The sequence below is a fragment of the Bos indicus genome, chromosome 1 (assembly GCF_029378745.1).
Source record: "Bos indicus isolate NIAB-ARS_2022 breed Sahiwal x Tharparkar chromosome 1, NIAB-ARS_B.indTharparkar_mat_pri_1.0, whole genome shotgun sequence".
Classification (NCBI taxonomy): Eukaryota; Metazoa; Chordata; class Mammalia; order Artiodactyla; family Bovidae; genus Bos; species Bos indicus.
In genome coordinates, this window is record NC_091760.1 from 44347719 (window position 1) to 44370490 (window position 22772).

Genomic DNA, 22772 nt, shown 5'->3' on the forward strand with positions numbered 1-22772 from the left:
ACAGCTTTCAAACAAGGGGGAAGATCAAGGAGATGGTTTAAAAAAAGAAAAGAAAATTCTGGAAGAAATAGTCATAGACAGTTGAATGGTCAAATAATCTAACTGAATCATAGGAAAGAAAGATGCTGTATCTAAATGTTAGGTTGGGGATGAGTGTCTTGAGCTCATGAAGTGATTACCCATTTGTTGAACACAGGTGCACTGAACGGATGCCACTCTCATTAAAAAGTTTCATTTATCAAGTTTACCATGGTAATTCTTTGTCATATACCCTCCTGGGACTCTGCCTGGCCTGCTTTTTATATTATTTTCTTAAAAAGACTGAGGATGGTTTAGGGTGACTAATATCATAATCCACCACTTGATCATGTATTTCAGCAGTACCCACTGTGTGCCTGGCACTCTGCCAAGGAATATAAGAATGACAAAGAAGTAAAGCATGATGTCTATTCACATGAGACAAAATCTAACTGTAGAAATAGAACTTCAGCACATGCCGATATTAAGTAACAATTGTTTACCTGATGCCAGTTAGAAGTACAATGTGGTATCTGGATAGAAGGAAGCAATGTGGGCTGGGGTATTTGGGAGAAGACCTCAGAGGGAGGTTGAGCTTGATCTATACCTTAATGAATGAAATGGAGGCGGGAGGCATTAAGAAAGAGAGAGTGAAAAGAGCTAGAGGCAGTGAAAAGCTCAGAGGGTACAAGGAAATGATTATATCTGTCTGGGCATTGAGCTTGAAATATATATATGTTTGAGATTTGGGGTGTGAGTCATGGAAAAAGACTGTGGTACAGCAGAATGAGTCCAGGTTTTGAGACTGAATTCTGATTTTGCCACTATAACCTAGTTCACTTTGGTATAGTCATTCAGGCCGAATCTTTGCGACCCCATGGACTGCAGCAAGCCAGACCTCCGTGTCCATCAACAACTCCTGGAGCCCATTTGAACTCATGTCCATAGAGTCAGTGATGTTATCCAACCATCTCATCTTCTGTTGTCCTCTTCTCCTCCTGCCTTCAATCTTTCCCAGCATCAAGATCTTTTCTAATCAATCAGCCCTTTGCATCAGGTGGCCAAATTATTGGTGCTTCAGCATCAGTCCTTCCAATGAATATTCAGGACTGATCTCCTTTAGGATGGACTGGTTGGATCTCTTTGCAGTCCAAGGGACTCTCAAGAGTCTTCACCAACACCACAATTCAAAAGCATCAATTATTTGGGTGCTCAGCTTTCTTTATAGTCCAACTCTCGCATCCATACATGACTACTGAGAAAACCATAGCTTTGACTAGATTGACCTTTGTCAGCAAAGTAGTATCTCTTCTTTTAAAGATGCTGTCTAGGTTTGTCATAAAGTTTCTTCCAAGGAGTGTCTTTTTAATTTCATGGCCGCAGTAACCATCTGTGGTGATTTTGGAGCCCAAGAAAATAAAGTCTGTCACTGTTTACATTGTTTCCCCATCAATTTGTTATGAAGTGATGGGACCAGATGGTTTTTTGAATTTTGCCAGCTTTTAAGCCAGCTTTTTCACTCTCCACTTTCACTTTCATCAAGGGGCTCTTTAGTTCCTCTTCACTTTCTGCCACAAGGGTGGTGTCATCTGCACATCTGAAGTTACTGATTTTCTCCCAGCAATCTTGATTCCAGCTTGTGCTTCATACAGTCTGGCCTTTCACGTGATGTACTCTGCATGTAAGTTAAAAAGCAAAGGCGACAATATACAACCTTGATGGTGCTCCTTTCCCAGTTTTGAACCAGTCTGTTGTTCCATGTTTGGTTCTAATTGTTGCTTCTTGACCTGTATACAGGTTTCTCAAGAGACAGGTAAGGTGGTCTGGTATTCCCATCTCTTTAAGAATTTTCCCCAGTTTGTTGTGATCCACACAGTCAAAGGCTTTAATATAGTCAATGAAGCAGGTGTTTTTCCGGAACTGTCTTGCTTTTTCAATGATCCAATGGGTGTTGGCAATTTGATCTCTGGTTCCTCTGCCTTTTCTAAATCCAGCTTGAATATCTGGAAGTTCTCAGTTTGTGTACTATTGAAACCTAGCTTGGAGAATTTTGATCATTACTTTGCTAGTGTGTGAGATAAGTGCAATTGTGTGGTAGTTTGAACATTCTTTGGCATTGCCTTTCTTTGGAACTGGAATGAAAACTGACCTTTTCCAGTCCTGTGGTCACTATAACCTAAACTTCCTTCTAATATGGGCTGGAAAAGCAGAAATTTTAGTTGTACCTATTTGAAAATGCCCCCTGACTTATCTCTCCTTAAATATTCCTCCTTAGCCTTTGTGCTTCTCCAAACCACTTCTACCTCTGGCTTAGGACCATTTTCCATCTCCCTAATAAAAAAGATGGAGAACCAAAGAATTGATGCTTTCAAACTGTGGTGCTAGAGAAAACTCTTGAGAGTACCTTGGACAGCAAGGAGGTCAAAGCAGTCAATCCTAAAGAAAATCAACCGTGAATATTCACTCAAAGAACTGATGCTGAAGCTGAAGCTCCACTACTTCAGGCAGCTGATGGGAAGAGCCAACTCATTGGAAAAGACCCTGATGCTGGGAAATATTGAGGGCAAGCAGAGAAGGTGGTGACAGAGGGTGAGATGGTTGGATGGCATCACCAACTCAATGGACATGAATTTGAACAAACTCTGGGAGATAATGGAGGACGGGGAGCCTGGTGTGCTGCAGTCCATGGGGTCACAAAGAGTTGGACACGACTGAGTGACTGAACAACAACAAATGCAGGTCATTAACCAGAACTGTAGGACACACTCCACTGGAGACGATGTTGCTACTTGTCACCTGGAAACAGTCACCCTGAGTGAGATGCAATACCACCCTGACCCTTTCTTTTTTCTACAGTGCCTGCAGACAAGGCTTACAAGCACAACAGGCTTAAGGTAGTAGTCCTCAGACTGGGCAGAACATTAGAATTACCTGGGGAGCTTCCAAGATACTGATGTTCAGACCACTGAATCTGAATCTCTGCAAGGTGGTACCCAAACATTAGCATCTTTTAAAGCTTCCAAGTGATTCCAACGTGCATCCGGGGGTGAGAACTACAACTCTAAAGCAATCACCTGGGAGATTCTGCTGGACAAGAGTGGATTGTCACACTTCAGGTTCCACAAAGTGATCTGGAGGGAGAGAGACTTGCTACTAGACCTTCTCAGGTGGGGCATGGACCCTTCGAGCAACTTCTCTTTAAGCTCTGTCCATCAGCATGAGTTTCAGACAGACCTGTTCCCTACTTTGATTGGCCAATGAGCAACTGTTGAGCCACATTAACATGGCTCCCCCAGATAAATTATTCTCAGAGATTGTACAGCTTAAACCCATGAAAGGAGTAGGAATATATTCACAAATGACTCAAAAACTTCTCACAAGTGACTCAACACTTTACACAATTATGAGAAGATGTGTTTGTTTATTTCTTTCCTTCCTTATATCTCTCTTGACCCATGCTGTTTTCAGTTTGTGGCCCCTTTTGGCCCACTAAAAAGTAAGGGAAAAATTCATTGTTGTGCTATATCCATTTAATGGCACTTTTTTAGCCATCCAGAGAGCATCTAAGTCTGAGAATTATACCTCAAAAGAATTATGTGCTCAAACATTCTTGCTTTTTTTGTTTCTTTGTGAGGGTTGAGAAAATGTGGTTAAATTCTTCTAGATAATACCTTAATAAGCTTTGGATGAGTCTCTTAGTCTTTCTGAGCCTCAGCCTTCTCATATAGAAAGAGATAATATTAGCAACAAATCACAGGATTGTGATTTTTTTTTAAAATTTAATTGGAGGATAATTGCTTTGCAATGTTGTGTTGGTTTCTGCCATCCATCAGCATGAATCAGCCATAGGTATACATATGTTCCCTCCTTCTTGAACTTTCCTCCCACCTGATCCCACCCGTCTAGGTTGTCACAGAGCACCAGCTTGAGCTCCCTGCATCAACAACAAATCCGAGCTGGTTATTTATTTTATATATGGTAATGTATATGTTTCATGGCTACTTCCCCACCCTCTCCTTCCCTCACTGTGTCCACAAGTCTGTTCTCTCTGCCTGCATCTCTATTGCTACCATACAAATAGTATACCTCGCTTTTGAAATGCTATTCTTTTATAGTATTTTGTCCCCATTAGTTCATGAAAGATATGAACCATCTCATTTCTTACTTTAATTTTTAAATTCCCATTTATCATAATTTCCCACTTCTATTACTCTTGCCCTTCGATAGGCTCCCATCTTAAAGTGTTTTGGGTTAATTCTACTTGCCTTCTTAGAATAGCTATTTTGATGTGTGTGTGTGTGTGTGTGTGTGTGTGCATGCATGCGCATGTGACCTGGGAGTGGGGGTGGGGATTGCATGGTATGGTGAATATCTTATGCTTCCAATTTTACCCACTCAATATGAACTTTAAAAAATCTACTCATGTGTCCTTTAACTATTTCTTCTTTTGTTGCATATATTCCACGATGTGCTCTAAATCACAACCTCAGCAGACCCCCAGTCTAGCTGCAATACCTCAATGCCACAAACAACACCATTGCTCTCCAGACTTTCTGGGGTTTATATCTAGATGTGAAATTTCTGGGCCATATAGTGAAGCTATATTTTTTAAAACTGAGTTCTGCTCACTAGAATGGTCTACAGGCAATCTGCTGGTAGGGAAGGTTCCTAGTATAATCCCACACGGCCTCCAGCACTCGGTACAGCCTGAAGAACATGTTATTTTAAAATAACATTCATTTCTATTAACATTAAGACCTAAAATAGCGAGATGCTCTAAAGAAGGACATTTCATACATAAAATCTTGTTCTTCAAACAGCCTGGTTTGATCCCTTCACTATGAGAGATTGAAAGTATACAGAGTTATCTCCACTAAAGGAAGGCACATTGCATGCCCTCCATTTGGAAGGAGAGTCAGAACTTCAATTTAATAGGAAGACTTGAAACTTTCTTTTCAAGAAAGTTGTAGCCACTGCGAACTGCAAAAATATTTTTCACTTGAGAAAGATGAGTACTAGTGCCTTGGGCCCCAGGTCACTCTGCCAAGGATAAAATGAGGACACCACAGTTTCACCTCAGGACTCGGACCTGACAAGACTGCTAAGCTATGGTGGCAAAGAAGACACAGTCTGTGACCTCATGGAACTTTACAAGACAGTGGCAAAGATAGAAGGCAAAAAAATAATGACAAAAGATACTTGTGAGTCTGAGATTTAAGCACTCTCACTGAAGTAGACTTTTGAATTATCTTGACTGTCAGAGCCTAGTTCCCTGGGATATGTAGTCATGGCTCTTATCACCCAATTTAGAAATCTTTCCCAACTCCCCTGTCTGCAAGAAAGATGAAGTCCCTTGCTTGTGTAAGCTACTTTCCAACTCACAGTATATCCAGGTTCTCTCTCTCTCTATTTAAGCAAGTCTCTTAACTTGAATTTGTCTGGCATGTTCAGATCCATCTTTTTGGCCAAAAATTATTCAAAGATTAATGGTCCCGAGAGAAATAAGGTTCCCCACACTAGATTTTGAAGGAGCTGTTCAATCTTTCTTAATTCAGCAGTGAGAATGATGAGCTGGAACAAGAATACCCCTGACAGAAACTGTCCTCATCGGCTATTTTTCTTGTATCCCGAAAGGGTTTGATGGGCTCTTGAACTTTCCCCTTGAGCTAAGTAGTTGGAAAGTACTTTGACTCCTGGCAACTTACCCAGTAGGCTGATAAATGTGACTTAGCTACCTTAGTTCTGGTTTGCGGGAAACAATAGAATTTTCTATGGTTATTTTGTATACTGTTACAAAAGAGAAAGCTTTTCTTTCATATGTGTGGGCTCTGTAGGCAGGAAGGATTGTGAAGGAAAAATTAAACGGTAACAGCAAATCCGGTTGACTCCTGGGATTTCAAGTATGACAAGCAGTGCCTTTCTCTCCCCATTATTGATTTCATGGTGTTTAGAAGTAACTGCTAGGTTTTCTTTTAAGTGTATTAGAAAATATTAGGGTTAAACTTATTGTTGATATGACATATGGAATACATTTTAGCAAAAGGGCTGCTAACTCCCTACATGATACGTGGGTTTTTAATCTGTGTTAAATGAAAAAAATATGGTGTTTTTTATTTTACTTTTTAGAGTTGAAAGTCTATTACTAAGGGTATATTGAGATTAAGGAACTCTAGCACTCTCTTTTTTTACAGTCATCTTAATGGCTAATATAATCATACCAATTATGAAGTTGAGAGGATCCAGTAATGATACCATTTGTTGGAAACTTTCTTCATTTTAGGCACTGCATCATTTCTTCATTTGTTTATGCAATTAACAAATATTTATTAGTACATATGACAGGCACTCTGATAAACACTGAGACTATAATGGAAAGACTGAGACAGTCCCTAATCAGCGGGAAAGACAGAATTCAAACAGAAAAGAAGCAGATAATCACAAGAAAAGGTTCTGAATATTGTAATAAAGAAAGACAGCACTATAAGAGAACAAAAGGAGGATGAGACTGAGGGATATGAAGACAGGAAAACTATGTTTAAGGTGAGGCCTGAAGGAGGAATGGGAGTTATATTTGGGAGAAAAGAGAGAAGAGGAGTGATTTGTAGGCAATGGGAATAATCTTAGGCAAGATTACAGCTGAGTGAAAGATTATAGCATATTCCAGGTACTGACGTGAGTCCAGGTGTCCTTGAGCTGGAATGTGCAATGAGAGGAAGTGGAGGCAGTGGCCATATTATAATAATCTTTTAAAAGCATGATTGGGGCTTTAGAATTTATTCCAAGACACATAGGTAGTATTATCCTCATATAACAGATAAGAAAATTAGCTTTGAGAGGTTAACTATATTTCCAATTATGAGCAAGTAAGAAGAGGTGGCAAGAATACACAGAAGAACTATACAAAAAAGATCCTCATAACCCAGATAACCACGATGGTGTGATCACTCACCTAGAGCCAGAAATCCTGGAACACAAAGTCAAGTGGGCCTTAAGAAGCATCACTACAAACAAAGCTAGTGGAGGTGATGGAATTCCAGTTGAGCTATTTCAAATCCTGAAAGATGATGCTGTGAAAGTGCTACATTCAATATGTCAGCAAATATGGAAAACTCAGCAGTGGCCACAGGACTGGAAAAGGTCAGTTTTCATTCCAATCCCCAAAAAAGGTAATACCAAAGAATGTTCAAACTACCACACAATTGCACTCATCTCACACGCTAGCAAAGTAATGCTCAAAATTCTCCAAGCCAGGCTTCAGCAATATGTGAACTCTGAACTTCCAGATGTTCAAGCTGGATTTAGAAAAGTCAGAGGAACCAGAGATCAAACTGCCAACATCTGTTGGATCATTGAAAAAGTGAGAGAGTTCCAGAAAAACGTCTATTTCTGCTTTATTGACTATGCCAAAGCCTTTGACTGTGTGGATCACAATAAACTGTGGAAAATTCCTAAGGACATGGGAATACCAGACCACCTGACCTGCCTCTTGAGAAATCTGTATGCAAGTCAAGAAGTAACAGAACCAGATATGGAACAACAGACTGGTTCCAAACTGGGAAAGGAGTACACCAAGGCTGTATATTGTCACCCTGCTTATTTAACTTCTATGCAGAGTATATCATGAGAAATGCCAGGCTGGATGAAGCACAAGCTGGAATCAAGATTGCTGGGAGAAATATCAATAATCTCAGATATGCAGATGACACCACCCTTATGGCAGAAAGCTAAGAAAAAAAGAGCCTCTTGATGAAAGTGAAAGAGGAGAGTGAAAGAATTGGCTTAAAGCTCAACATTTAGAAAACTAAGATTATGGCATCTGGTCCCATCACTTCATGGCAAATAGATGGGGAAGCAATGGAAACAGTGAGAGACTATTTTGGGGGGCTCTAAAGCACTGCAGATGGTGACTGTGCCATGAATTAAAAGACGCTTGCTCCTTGGAAGAAAATCTATGACAAACCTAGACAGCATATTAAAAAGAAGAGACATTACTTTGCCAACAAAGGTCTGTCTAGTCAAAGCTATGGTTTTTCCAGTAGTCATGTATGGATGTGAGAGTTGGACTATAAAGAAAGCTGAGCGCTGAAGAATTGATGCTTTTGAACTGTGGTGTTGGAAAAGACTCTTGAGAGTCCCTTGGTCAGAAAGGTGATCCAACCAGTCCATCCTAAAGGAAAACAGTCCTGAATATTCATTGGAAGGACGGATGCTGAAGCCGAAACTCCAATACTTTGGCCACCTGATGTGAAGAACTGACTCATAGGAAAAGACCCTGATGCTGGGAAAGATTGAAGGAAGGAGAAGGGGACAACAGAGGATGAGATGGTTGGCTGGCATCACCACCTCAATGGACATGAGTTTGAATAACTCCGGGAGTTGGTGATGGATAGTGAAGCCTGGCATGCTCCAGTCCATGGGGTCACAAAGAGTCAGACACGACTGAGCAACTGAACTGAACTGAACTGAACCGAATTGGTCAAGTCAGGTTTGTAAATAAGCACTACCAAACTCCAAAAATCTATGAGTTTTACCTGTTCACTTATGGTCTCTCTTCTAATCTACATGAAACAGCTGCTGGGTATTATTATCCTAAGAATTATATGTAGAGAAACTCTGAGTGTAAATTACATGAAGACAGAAATCGAGTATCTGTTTACCACTGCCAATACTTAAAATGGTGCCAAGCCCATTCATTCAGTGCTCCGTGAATGAATGAATGAATAAAAGAAAATTGATGCAAGCTGAAGATTTAAAAGGTACACTACGAGGTTATGTAGTGTTTTTCTCTGCTCCTCTCTAGCAGGTAAAACTGTGAACCCTGGAAATGGTATAAGGTACAAAGAAAACAGAACTCTAAAAGATGGGGAGAAGAAGATGGGTTATTTTGGGAGCCCAGGACTTGGGGAATGACACAATGACAGGCTGTCTTGCATCTGCCATCTAACAGAGGCCCAGTGTTTCCTGATCCCCAACTTAGCAAAAGAAGGCAGCTGAAGTAGGCCTATCTCTTCCTAGGACTGAACAGGAGTCCCTCTGATAACATCAAGTGAGCCAGACACCTCAGGTAGGGTGGATGGATTGGGAGCCACACCAAAAATTAGGAGCCTGGGGAAGCATTCTTCTTCCCTGCAGAGCCTGATACTCCTGTTTTGCAGTAGACATGAAGTGGAACTGGAGGAAGAGACTCAGCCTTGTCTGAGAAGCTCACTCTTCCAGGGCCCCAGAGTCTCCTATCCTTGCTCAGAGATATCAGAGCAACCAAGAGGTATCAGTCCTCATCCATGGAAGAAAAACTCAAGAGATTCATCTTGGGACATCACTGCTTCACCTTTTGCCAACACTGGGAGGAGCAATACACGCCCTAGTATCACCAGGTCAACCAAGTAGACCAAAATAAGACCACATAGACTCTAAATGGAGAGGACAGTGGCAGAGGATGAGATGGTTAGATAGCATCACAGACTCAATGGACACGAATTTGAGAAGCTCCAGGAGATAGTGAAGGACTAGGAAGCTTAGCCTGCTATAATCCATGGGGTTGTAAAGAGTTGGACATGACTTAGCAACAAAACAACAATAAGACTCTAAATATGAAACTACCATTGGAGTCACAGTCCACAAAGGGCACCAAACCTGACGCAATAAATCTAAACAGGGTTCAGTTCAGTTCAGTTCAGTCACTCAGTCATGTCCGACTCTCCGCAACCCCATGAATCGCAGCATGCCAGGCCTCCCTATCCATCACCATCGCCTGGAGTTCACTCAAACTCATGTCCGAGTCAGTGATGCCATCCAGCCATCTCATCCTCTGTCGTCCCCTTCTCCTCCTGCCCCCAATCCCTCCCAGCATCAAAGTATTTTCCAATGAGTCAACTCTTTGCATGAGGTGGCCAAAGTATTGGAGTTTCAGCTTCAACATCAGTCCCACCAATGAATATCCAGGACTGATCTCCTTCAGAATGGACTGGTTGGATCTTCTTGCAGTCCAAGGGACTCCCAAGAGTCTTCTCCAACACCACAGTTCAAAAGCATCAATTCTGTGGCACTCAGCTTTCTTCACAGTCCAACTCTCACATCCATACATGACCACTGGAAAAACCATAGCCTTGACTAGACATACCTTTGTTGGCAAAGTAATGTCTCAGCTATGCTATCTGGGTTGGTCATAACTTTCCTTCCAAGGAGTAAGCATCTTTTAATTTCATGGCTGCAATCACCATCTGCAGGGATTTTGGAGCCCAGAAAAATAAAGTCTGACACTGTTTCCACTGTTTCCCCATCTATTTCCCATGAAGTGATGGGACCAGATGCCATGATCTTAGTTTTCTGAATGTTGAGCTTTAAGCCAACTTTTTCACTCTCCTCTTTCACTTTCATCAAGAGGCTCTTTAGTTCTTCTTCATTTCTGCCATAAGGATGGTGTCATCTGCATATCTGAGGTTATTGATATTTCTCCTGGCAATCTTGATTCCAGCCTGTGCTTCTTCCAGCCCAGCATTTCTCATAATGTACTCTGCATAGAAATTAAATAAGCAGGGTGACAATATACAGCCTTGACGTACTCCTTTTCCTATTTGGAACCAGTCTGTTGTTCCATGTCCAGTTCTAACTGTTGCTTCCTGACCTGCATACAGGTTTCTCAGGAGGCAGGTCAGGTGGTCTGGTATTCCCATCTTTCAGAATTTTCCACAGTTTATTGTGATCCACATAGTCAATGGCTTTGGCATAGTCAATAAAGCAGAAATAGATGTACTATTTGTAAAAATAAGATATTTAAATGAAATCCGGTGTTCTCTAATATAATAGACAAATGACATCAAGAATGTAATAGAAAATCATCCGCCATACAAAGAACAAAGAAAATTGCAACTTGAGGGAGAAAAGACAATCAATTGAAACCAAAAAAAAAAAAAAAAAAAAAAGATGGATCTAATGTTGGGTGTTCTTTGGAGGGAATGATGCTGAGGCTGAAACTCCAGTACTTTGGCCACCTCATGTGAAGAGTTGACTCATTGGAAAAGACTCTGATGCTAGGAGGGATTGGGGGCAGGAGGAGAAGGGGACGACAGAGGATGAGATGGCTGGATGGCATCACCGACTCAATGGACGTGAATTTGGACGGGAGATGGTGATGGACAGGAAGGCCTGGTATGCTGCGATTCATGGGGTTGCAAAGAGTTGGACACGACTGAGCGACTGAACTGAAGTGAACTGAATGTTCAAATTATCTGAAAACGCTTTTAAAGAAATTTCATAAAAATACTCTATTAACAATCTATTACAAATTCTCTTAAAAATCAATTTTAAAATAGTAAATTTAGTAAAGAAAAAGAAGTAATAAAACATAAACAAGATGTAAATCATGGAGCTGAAAACTGCCAATAACAAAAATAGAAACTCACTGAATGGGCTCAGTATTTGAGTGGAGATGACAGAAGATAGAATCAATGAACCTGAGAGCAAAACATTAGACTAGTTATTCACCTAATCTGAACAACAGAGAGAAAATAGACCAGAAGAAAATAACAGTCTCAGGGATCTGGGAGACAATAGGAAAATGAACATTCACATCATTGGTATTCCAAAAGAAGAGGAAAAAGACAGTGGGACTGAATTTGAGTAAATAATTCCTGAATTTTTTGATGAAAGACATAGGCCTATAGTTCCAAGAAGCTAAGCAAACCCCCTGAAAATATAAACTATGAAATCCACAACAAGAAATATCATAAACTCTTGAAAACTAATGATAAAGAAAAAAATGTTGGAAGCAACCAGACAGAAACTACACATTATAGGGGAATCTCAGTTCAAATAAAAGTGAGTTTCTCATTGAAATCATGAGGCCATTAGGGTGTGACACAATTTTTTTCAAGTGCTAAGAGGAAAAAAAGGATGAGTTGTGAGTTCTATATCTTTATAAATAATTATTCAGGAATTAAGGGGAAGTAGAGGAACCAGAGATCAAATTGCCAACATCCTCTGGATCATTGTAAAAGCAAGAGAGTTCCAGAAAAACATCTATTTCTACTTTATTGATTATGCCAAAGCCTTTGACTACGTGTGGATCACAATAAACTGTGGAAAATTCTGAAAGATGGGAATACCAGACCACCTGACCTGCCTCTTGAGAAACCTGTATGCAGGTCAGGAAGCAACAGTTAGAACTGGACATGGAACAACAGACTGGTTCCAAATAGGAAAAGGAGTACGTCAAGGCTGTATATTGTCACCCTGCTTATTTAATTTCTATGCAGAGTACATCATGAGAAACGCTGGGCTGGAAGAAGCACAGGCTGGAATCAAGATTGCCAGGAGAAATATCAATAACCTCAGATATGCAGATGACACCATCCTTATGGCAGAAATGAAGAAGAACTAAAGAGCCTCTTGATGAAAGTGAAAAAGGAGATTGAAAAATTTGGCTTAAAGCTTAACATTCAGAAAACTAAGATCATGGCATCTGGTCCCATCACTTCATGGGAAATAGATGGGGAAACAATGGAAACAGTGTCAGACTTTATTTTTCTGGGCTCCAAAATCACTGCAGATGGTGATTGCAGCCATGAAATTAAAAGATGCTTACTCTTTGGAAGGAACGTTATGACCAACCTAGACAGCATATACAAAAGCAGAGACATTACTTTGCCAACAAAGGTTCGTCTAGTCAAGGCTATGGTTTTTCCAGTGGTCATGTATGGATGTGAGAGTTGGACTGTGAAGAAAGCTGAGTGCCGAAGAATTGATGCTTTTGAACTGTGGTGTTGGAGAAGACTCTTGAGAGTCCCTTGGACTGCAAGGAGATCCAACCAGTCCATCCTAAGGGAGTGATCTCCCTGGGTATTCATTGGTGGGACTGATGTTGAAGCTGAAACTCCAATACTTTGGCCACCTGATGGGAAGAGCTGACTCATTTGAAAAGACCCTGATGCTGGGAAAGATTTCGGGCAGGAGGAGAAGGGGACAACAGAGGATGAGATGGTTGGATGGCATCACCGACTCAATGGACATGGGTTTGGGTGGACTCCAGGAGTTGGTGATGGACAGAGAGGTCTGGCATGCTGCGGTTCATGGGATCACAAAGAGTCGGACATGACTGAGTGGCTGAACTGAACTGAACTGAAACATTCTCAAAGGAGAGAAAAGTAAAATAATTTGTTACCAAGAAACCTTACTATTAAAGATTAGCTGACAGAAGTTCTACAAATGGAAAATAAATGATCAATAGAAAGGAAGAAAAGAGAAAAAAAAATGAGAAAAATATGTAGGAAACTTGTTTTTTTCAGTCAGCATAATTCCTTTATTCATCATCTAAGTTGTTGTTTACATCAACTGTTCCTTCCTTTTTTATTGTTGAGTAGTGTTTCATGGTGTGTTTCATGGTGTGTATATAAAATAGTTTGTTTAATCATTTGCCTGTGAAATGAACACAGATTAGTGTTTACCAGGAGTCAGAATTGAAGAGGGGAGTTAGTACAAGAAGGAGGATGGTATGGTTGTAAAAAACCAAGAGGAGGAAAAAGAGGAGGAATTCTTGTGGTGCTGGAATTCTTTAGTATCTTGACTGACGTATTAGATACATGAACCAACAAGTGATTTAATTATATAGAACTTAATACACAGAAATGCATATACATACACTAATGAGAAGGAGAAAACCTGAGAAAGCTGAATAAAAATAGTGTATTATATCAATGTCAATGTTGAAATATTATACTAGAGTTTTGAAAATGCAAAATTGGGGAAAACTTGGCAAAGTATGCACTGGATAGTCTTTCATACTTGCACATAAATCTCTAATTATATCAATTAAAATCTCAATTAAATGAAAAGGTAAAGTACTGTAGTAGCCAGCCTCCAAGGTGGCTCCAACTGAGGACCCTTGGTATTCACCCCTTGTGGAGGTCATCCCATAGAAAACACTGTAGTGTCCACCTTACCTTTCTCTGGATCACACGCTTTGTGGAGGCCACCCACAGAGCATCAGATTTTCCATCTACTATAATGGAAAACAAAAGAGAGAGAGAGAACTATAGATTTGCTAATAAGAAAAGCAGTACAATTATAGAGATTCTTATCCTTCCCCAAGATAGCCCTCATTATCAGATCTCATAAGGATTTAAAATTTGCACACCCTCTCTTTTCATGTTTTCTGGCTGAAGCAATAACTTGAGAAAGCGTCCTCACCAAAAACATGAGCTAGCTCTCAAGATAGAACAAGTGTTTATAGAATACAAGGGTGAGCAATGAATCTGGTGTTAGTCATGGTGAAATCTGAATAAATGGTTTTAATGTAATTGAAGATTATAATATAGGGTTGTTGTATAGTCACTAAGTTGTGTGCAACTCTTCTGCGACCACATGGACTGCAGCCCACCAGGCTCCTCTGTCCATGGAATTTCCCAGGCAAGAATACTGGGGTGGGTTGCCATTTCCTTCTCCAGGGGATCTTCCCCACTCAGGAACCAAACCCAGGTCTCCTGCATTGACAGACAGATTCTTTACCACTGAGCCACCTAGGAAGCCCATATATAACATAGGGTAGTATGCAAAAATTTCTGCCATAAAACAGATACTCTGTGAGAGGGAAAACAGTAGTAAGGCAGAAAAACACTACTTCAGCAAACTCAGGAGCTGGAAGATAGGTGAAGAATTTACTTTTAATGCCTAATCAGCCCAGATATTTGATTTCAGTGAGGATAACAGGCAGGATTGGCCAAATTAATACAGTGGATGGAGATCATAACATTACTTAATTTTGATACACTCTGCAAAGATGACTATTGCAAATAAGCTATTAAAGATTAGAAAAAAAAATCACCAGTAAACCACTAGTCATACTTCCCAATTCAGAGTGAGAAAAGAAATATTTGAAAAGGAAAACGAGAAGGTATTTGCTTTAGATTTCACAGCAAGACAGAAATAAGTCTCTATAATAGGCCCATCTGGCTCTGAAACTCATGAATTTTTACTATTTGGCCTCTGTCTGTGATCCCAACAGATCTGTACTGAAGACATTCCAAGCTAACAAGCATCTATCTTACATTTTCATATTTCCAAGACCAGAGAGCAAAGCAAAACAAACAACTTACCCTTGAAACGTCAATTGGCATTGCAATGTATGAGTGTGCAACAAGAATAAAGGAAAAAGAAATGATAATTATATTTCATGGCAATAGTCACTGACAAAAAGAAGAATGCATTAGATATGAGAAAAGGACATCTGACTCATTCAGTGACCACCCAGGAGACCAAGAAGGAAGGGACTCCCCGAATTTGTGATGTCCAGGAATTTCCAGATCTTGGGCCCTTTGATATTTGCTGATATTTGAAACATAGTTTTCACACTGTCCTTAGTTATGTTGCTAACAAAATAATATGGCAGTTCTAAACAAATGATCCATTTCTCAAAACACAAAATTCAAAGCATATTTCTAGCAGTGGCTGTTAAGGAACTCGGCCAGAAAGGAACCTAGAAATCTGAAAGCACATTGAGCGAGTAAATCAGATTTCAAACAAAAAATGTTAAAGGAAAATTATCTTCTTAAATTAAAACTTCCTTTTTGGAAAAATTGTATCCCTCTTTCAGAGGAATAGCACCTCTCTTAGGCTATTTCTACGTGATCTGTGAGAGAAGGATCCTTTTCTCCCGGTACACTATTGATCCTTTCTCCTAATCATGCCAAGTGCTGTGAATGAAGTTTCATGAAACAAAATCTGAACCAGGAACACTTGAATCAAGAAGCACAATTGCTTGATGTAACAACTGAAACTATAGGTACTTGAGACCCAGTGTGTATGGCTTTCACCTAGAAGTTTCTGAGAGAAAAGTCTCATGCTGAGATTTGGACCTTTCCATTTCAAAGCTGTCAGGACATTTTTTTTTTTTTTAATGATAAGTTTTGAGCACAAATACCAAAAAAATTGAAAAAGCTAGAGGCAATGGATAACAGGAAAAGATGAAAGACCCAATTCAAATGGTTGGGCCAAGTAATGACTAAGGAGAAATAATAACCATTTGCAAATATTTGAAAGAATTATGGAACAAGGGGAGAGGAATTTCTTTGAGTTATCCAAAAGGGTATAACTAACAGAAACAGGATTAAATTGAGCAGAGAAAAATGTAGGCAGAGCATAAGGGAGAAAATGACCATGTAATAAGATCTGTCAGTCTGTGGAAGAGTCATCCCCAGGAAGTGGTGAAAACCCCATCACTTGAATCATTGTCAGCTAAGTGGAAAAATTACTCTCTTAAAGAGGACTACCCAACCCTGGAAGAAGAGGGACTTGATGAGCAATGTGTCTTTTCCATCTTTAGTTTCTATAGTTTTGGAAAAGAAAGAGAGGAGGAAAACTGAAAGAGAAACCTGGTAGAATATCTTGGAGAAAAAAATTTTAATCTGGAAACCACAGAACAGTCATGGTGAGCAAAAGAACAAATGAGAGAGAAAACCCACTAAAACACGCCAGTTTCAATAAATAGGAAAAATTTAAAGCAAGGCTGAAGAGGGAATGACTTCAAAGAAAGGTTGGGTATTTATTTAATGACTTTTGTTTTCTATGCACAATAAAATACCAGATTCATCTCAACATTCCTCTTAAGCAGTTGAAGGACTGTCATGATTATCCCTGAGTTAGACTAACAGTTGTGTTAGATCTCTAAGTGAAGTGAAGTGAAGTCGCTCAGTTGTGCCCGACTCTTTGCGACCCCATGGACAGTAGCCTGCACCAAGCTCCTCCGTCCATGGGATTTTCTAGGCAAGAGTACTGGAGTGGGTGATACTTCAGAACAATCCAGGTGATCCAATTAATCATCTATGGTGGCTGAGGCCCCAAAATACTAGTTAGGCACAGAGTTAGGCTGATTATAATTAAATAATAATTAAATCAATAAATACCATATATTGACCATCGACTATAGGTAAAGTTCAATGTCAGATAATGTCAGGAATACAAAGAAGCGTAAACATGGTCACTTTTCCCTTTGAGTGCTGAGCCCACTGTAAAGACAGACAGATTGGGAAACTTCACATGTCTTTGGGTCACTAAGCACCAAGGCTCCTGCTTGGACAGGTTTCTTCTTCTTACTCCTGCTCAAAATCTCAGGGACTCAGTCTGCTTTTCCCTTCTCCTCGTAGCTTTTTCTACCCACTCTATCCCCTCTCCACAAACCTAGCTTCCCCATTTCTCACTGGCATGAAGAAAAGGAGTCAATTTCTTTTAAGTTTTCAGAGTTAATCAGCACTAGGGTATAAACAAGAGCCCATCAGATCAGATCAGTCGCTCAGTCATGTCCGACTCTTTGTCACCCCATGAATCTCAGCACACCAGGCCTCCCTGTCCATCACCAACTCCCGGAGTTCACTCAGACTCACGTCCATCGAGTCAGTGATGCCATCCAGCCATCTCATCCTCTGTCGTCCCCTTCTCCTCCTGCCCCCAATCCCTCCCCGCATCAGAGTCTTTTCCAATGAGTCAACTCTTCGCACGAGGTGGCCAAAGTACTGGAGTTTCAGCTTTAGCATCATTCCTTCCAAAGAAATCCCAGGGCTGATCTCCTTCAGAATGGACTGGTTGGGTCTCCTTGCTGTCCAAGGGACTCTCAAGAGTCTTCTCCAGCACCACAGTTCAAAAGCATCAATTCTTCGGCGCTCAACCTTCTTCACAGTCCAACTGTCACATCCATACATAACCACAGGAAAAACCATAGCCTTGACTAGATGGACCTTTTTTTGGCAAAGTAATGTCTCTGCTTTTGAATATGCTATCTAGGTTGGTCATAACTTTCCTTCCAAGGAGTAAGTGTCTTTTAATTTCATGGCTGCAGTCACCATCTGCAGTGATTTTGGAGCCCCCAAAAATAAAGTCTGACACTGTTTCCCCATCTATTTCCCATGAAGTGATGGGACCAGATGCCATGATCTTAGTTTTCTGAATGTTGAGCTTTAAGCCAACTTTTTCACTCTCCACTTTCGCTTTCTTCAAGAGGCTTTTTAGTTCCTCTTCAGCCCATAATAACAACCAATATTTCTTGTGCACTTATTCTATGCCAGGAATAGTGCTGAGTTCTTAAAATACACTATTTATTTTAACTCTTGTCAAAATCCTATGAGTTGAGTAATTGACCATATCACATAGGTTATTAAATTAAGCAATAGAGCCATGATATGAGCACATTTTGCAAAGGACTGAACTGTGTGCCTCCAAATCCATGTGTTGAAACCTTAATCCCCACTGTGACTCTACCCGGAGACAGGGCCTTTAGGGAGATGTTATTGCTGCTTAGTTGCTCAGTTGTGTCATACTCTTTGCAACCCACTGGACTGTAGCCCACCAGGCTCCTCTGTCCATGGGATTTTTCAGGCAAGAATACTGGAGTGGGTTACCATTTCCTTCTGAAGGGGTTCTTCCTGACCCAGGGATCCAAACCAGGTCTCCTACATTGCAAGCATTTTCTTTACCCGCTAGGCCACCACGGAGTTAAGGTTGAATGAGTTCATACGTTTGGGGCCTAATCTGAATATTTGTGTCTTTATGAAAAAAGAAAAAGACACTAGAGATCTCTCTCTCTCTACAGGCAGAGAGGAAAAGCCATGTGAGGACACAAATGAGGAGGAGACCATCTACAAGCCAGGAAGACAGGCCTTACCAGAAACCAACTCTGATGGTATCTTGACTTGCACTTTCAGCCTCCAGAATTGAAAAAGTAAATTTCTGTGTTTAAGCCACCCAGCCTGCAGTATTTTGTTATGGCAGCCTGAGCCGACTAACAGACACTTTCTTACTCCACAGTCTTTTCTTTAAACTACTCCTCTATTCCATTTATTCACTAAGTCTCTGCAGACATTTCATTCTTTAGGAGAGTGAAAGTCAAAGCATAAGAATATTAATTTAAGGATTAATTCCCACTGAAATATAATTTTCTGTTTAATAATCACATTAATCCTTATCCTATTCTAAGAAACTGTCTTACCAGTTTATGGATGATTATCCAATTTTTTAAGTATAAGAAAAAGGTGCTGAAGAATCACAAGTAATACTATTGACAAATAACGGCCTGAAAGATTTAGTCCAGTTTAATTAGATGAAAATAAAGACAAGAAGGATGCCAGAATAAATACTCTAAAAGAAAATGGTTTTGAATAACAAATTGTAAAAGATCTATGTGGAAAATTAATGAAGCTTCCATTTTTCTTTGCAAAAATGACACTTCATATCTGTAAATATCAAATGTAGAATGACAGATATCATAACATTACATCAAATGGTTCTGTTTGATTTCCCCACAGAAATAAAGGAGAACTTGATTTACATTTTATTTCTTCTTAATATTAGCATAGGTTGAAGTGTATGTAATTAATAAGCTAATTATATTACTTGGTTTAATAAATATACTTCATAATTTTTAGTTTTATTTTTCAATATAGGTGGTTCAAACAGTAAAGCGTCTGCCTATAATGCAGGAGACCCAGGTTTGATCCCTGGGTTGGGAAGATCCCCTGGGGAAGGAAATGGCACCCCACTCCACTACTCTTGCCTGGAAAATCTCATAGATGGAGGAATCTGGTAGGCTACAGTCTATGGGGTCGCAAAAAGTCAGATACAGCTGAGTGACTTCACTTTCTTTTTCCTTCTTTCAATATAAACTTCAACAAATCTTTCATTCATTGTTAAATGTGGAATTTTGGTCCCTATTGAAGCAAATTCACTTCAAGTAGGCTGTTAACACGGAGAAGGCAATGGCACCCCACTCCAGTACTCTTGCCTGGAAAATCCCATGGATTCAGGAGCCTGGTAGGCTGCAGTCCATGGGGTCGCTAAGAGTCAGACACGACTGAAGGACTTCACTTTCACTTTTCATTTTCATGCGTTGGAGAAGGAAATGGCAACCCACTTCAGTGTTCTTGCCTGGAGAATCCCAGGGAGGGGGGAGCCTGGTGGGCTGCCGTCTGTGGGGTCGCACAGAGTGCGACTGAAGCCCACTGTGACTCGACTGAAGCGACTTAGCAGCAGCAGCAGCAGCAGCAGCAGTACCAGCAGCAGCAGCCTGTTAACAGAACTAGGTTATAAACTGTATAAAACTCAACTAACACAAGTTATTTCATTTATAGTTCTCCATTTAGGCTCAGTGGTAAAATGTCCACCTGCAATGCAGGAGACTTGCAAGAGATGCAGGTTTGATTCATGGCTCGGGAAGATCCCCTGGAGAAGGAAATGACAACCCACTCCAGTATTCTTGCCTGGGAAATCCCAAGGACAGAAGAGCCTGGTGGGCTATAGTCCATGGGGTTGCAAAGAGTTGGACACAACTGAGGACATACACACACACACAAATTTACTTCTTAGATAATAAATGAAAGTTTCTTTAGTATGTTGTTTCTACTTTAAATTCTAAGCAGCAGAGTTAACAGTCAATCTCCATCTCTCCTCTTCTGGTTTCAGTTACTACCATAGTAATAATAACCAACAAAAAGATAATGTTTTGCATTGAAGTCCTAAATTCAATTAGCAACTCTACAACTTTTTATATTTGTTGACTCCTTTGATGAAGACATGCTCTATGTTCTCCAAAGGGACAGTTATTCAGGATTAAGATGAGTCTAACAGCTAGAGTGTAAACCACCTTAAGAACAAAATAGAATGTTTTTGGGAAGTAGTCAGTCATCATTATAAGAAAGAATTCACTATGTGTACATTTATGGAACAAATATATATTTATGATGACAAATAGGGGACTGAAAATTAATGTCCTAAGAAAGTTCTGCTTTGGCAAGTTTTCTAATTCAATTTAGTATCATGAGTTCTTGAAATATCACCTAAGATTCTTCAAGCCTATCTTTGCCGACAAGGTATCGTCTTTCAACCAGCAGTCTGAAGCAAGATGTCTAACAGCCTGAAATATCCTTTCCATTTTTGAAAGCTTCAAATGTCTCCACACTACAGAATTTATGACTATCCATGATATATTCCATCATTTCCCCTGTATTTTTTCCTGGCATTATGTTGAAAGGGTGATTTAAACATTAAGATTTATGTGTCATTTAGAGTAAAGGCAGTCAGTTTGTCATCAGAGAGATGTGATCTGGCTGCCATCTGACTGAAGTAGTGAGTTTCCTTTTTAGTGACAAGGCAAAAAGAAAAAAGTGAAGAGGACCATAGAACAGCATTATTGAATCAACTCTGAACAACATTTATGCGGAGTCACTTAGGAACAGAAAAGCATTGGTTTTGGTGTCAGACAGACCTCAGTTCTGGTCCTGAGTCTCTTTACCACTGCATAAACTTTGACTGAGTCCATAACTACTCTGAGCTTCAGCTTCCTCATCAGTAAAATGGAAAGAATAATAGTGCTGTTGTTAGATTTAATGTGGTAATACACATATAGCAGTAAGTAAGCACAGAAGCTGACATATGGCAGACAAGTCCATAAAATTGTATGTTTCATTATCAAAATATTTTATAAGAAATAAGTAAAAGTCACTTTTTAAACCTTCTAACCACTAAACAACTCTTTCTCAAAATGTGGCATAAGGAAAATTTACATCAACATCAGAGTGTGAGGTGCTTATTAATAATGTGCATTCTGCCTCCCACACAGATCTCCTTAATTTTCTTAATTCATTTATCTACTGAATGAATTAACAAGTATTTCTACACCCATAATACATGCCTGTCACTGTCTGCCATTGGGAGAACAATGATATGACAGAGAATTTCCCCGCCATTATAGAACTTACATTCTAGTGGGTAAGACACAAATAAATAAATAAGCAACAAGTGTTATAAACTAAATAGATTGATAATATAGGGCATAATCTGGGAAGGTCACCTTAGATAGGGTGGTCTGTCAAAACCTGTTCAGAGGAGGTGGCATCTGAACTGAGACTTGAAGGAGGAAATTGAGACCACCATGGAAAAAGATAGGGGAAAAGCATTATAGGCAGAAAGAATAAAAAAATTCAATGGCCTACAAGTCTGAAGTCTTGGCATGTTGATAAAGGAGACAGATGTAATTGGAATCTAGTGAGAGAGAAGAATGGTAGGAAATGATATTGGGGATGTTAGAGAAGAAAGAAATTATTCCCCATTATGCCATTCATATCCATTTTCTTCCTACTGCAAATTCTTCCCATCTGGGAATATCTTTTCCAGAATTAAAGCTGGTCTCTTTTTCTATACAAGAAACTATACAAGAGTTGGGACTTCCCTGTTGGCTCAGTGGTAAAGAATTTGCCTGCAATGCAAAAGGCATGAGTTTGATCCCTGGCTTGGGAAGATCCCTTGGAGAAGAAAATAGCAACCCACTCCAGTACTCTTGCCTGGGAAATCCCATAGACAGAGGGACCTGACAGATGACAACCCAATGGGTCACAAAAGTGACCCCATGTTCATGTTGTTAAGTCTTAGTGACTTAACAACATTCAAGGGTTGGTTAATGGGTAAACTACAGGCCCCATCATATTGCTATCTTGAGACGGAAACTGATGCTCAGCATCTCTCTCCACCAATCATTCTAGATTCCCTTCAGCCTCAATGAGTACATCTGCTAGTCAAGGTAACTTATTTGGTAGATGACCCACACTATTATTCATGAGGAATCCAAGTCCCTGGTCACCATGACTTTCTCAGGCCATGACTAATGGACTTTACTATTACCATCAAAACTAAGCAGAGTTGCAGGGCTTTGCCAAAAGATGTCACATTAGATCATCTGGTTGCCATGTATATGATCCCCTGTTCCCATTGTATAACAGCCA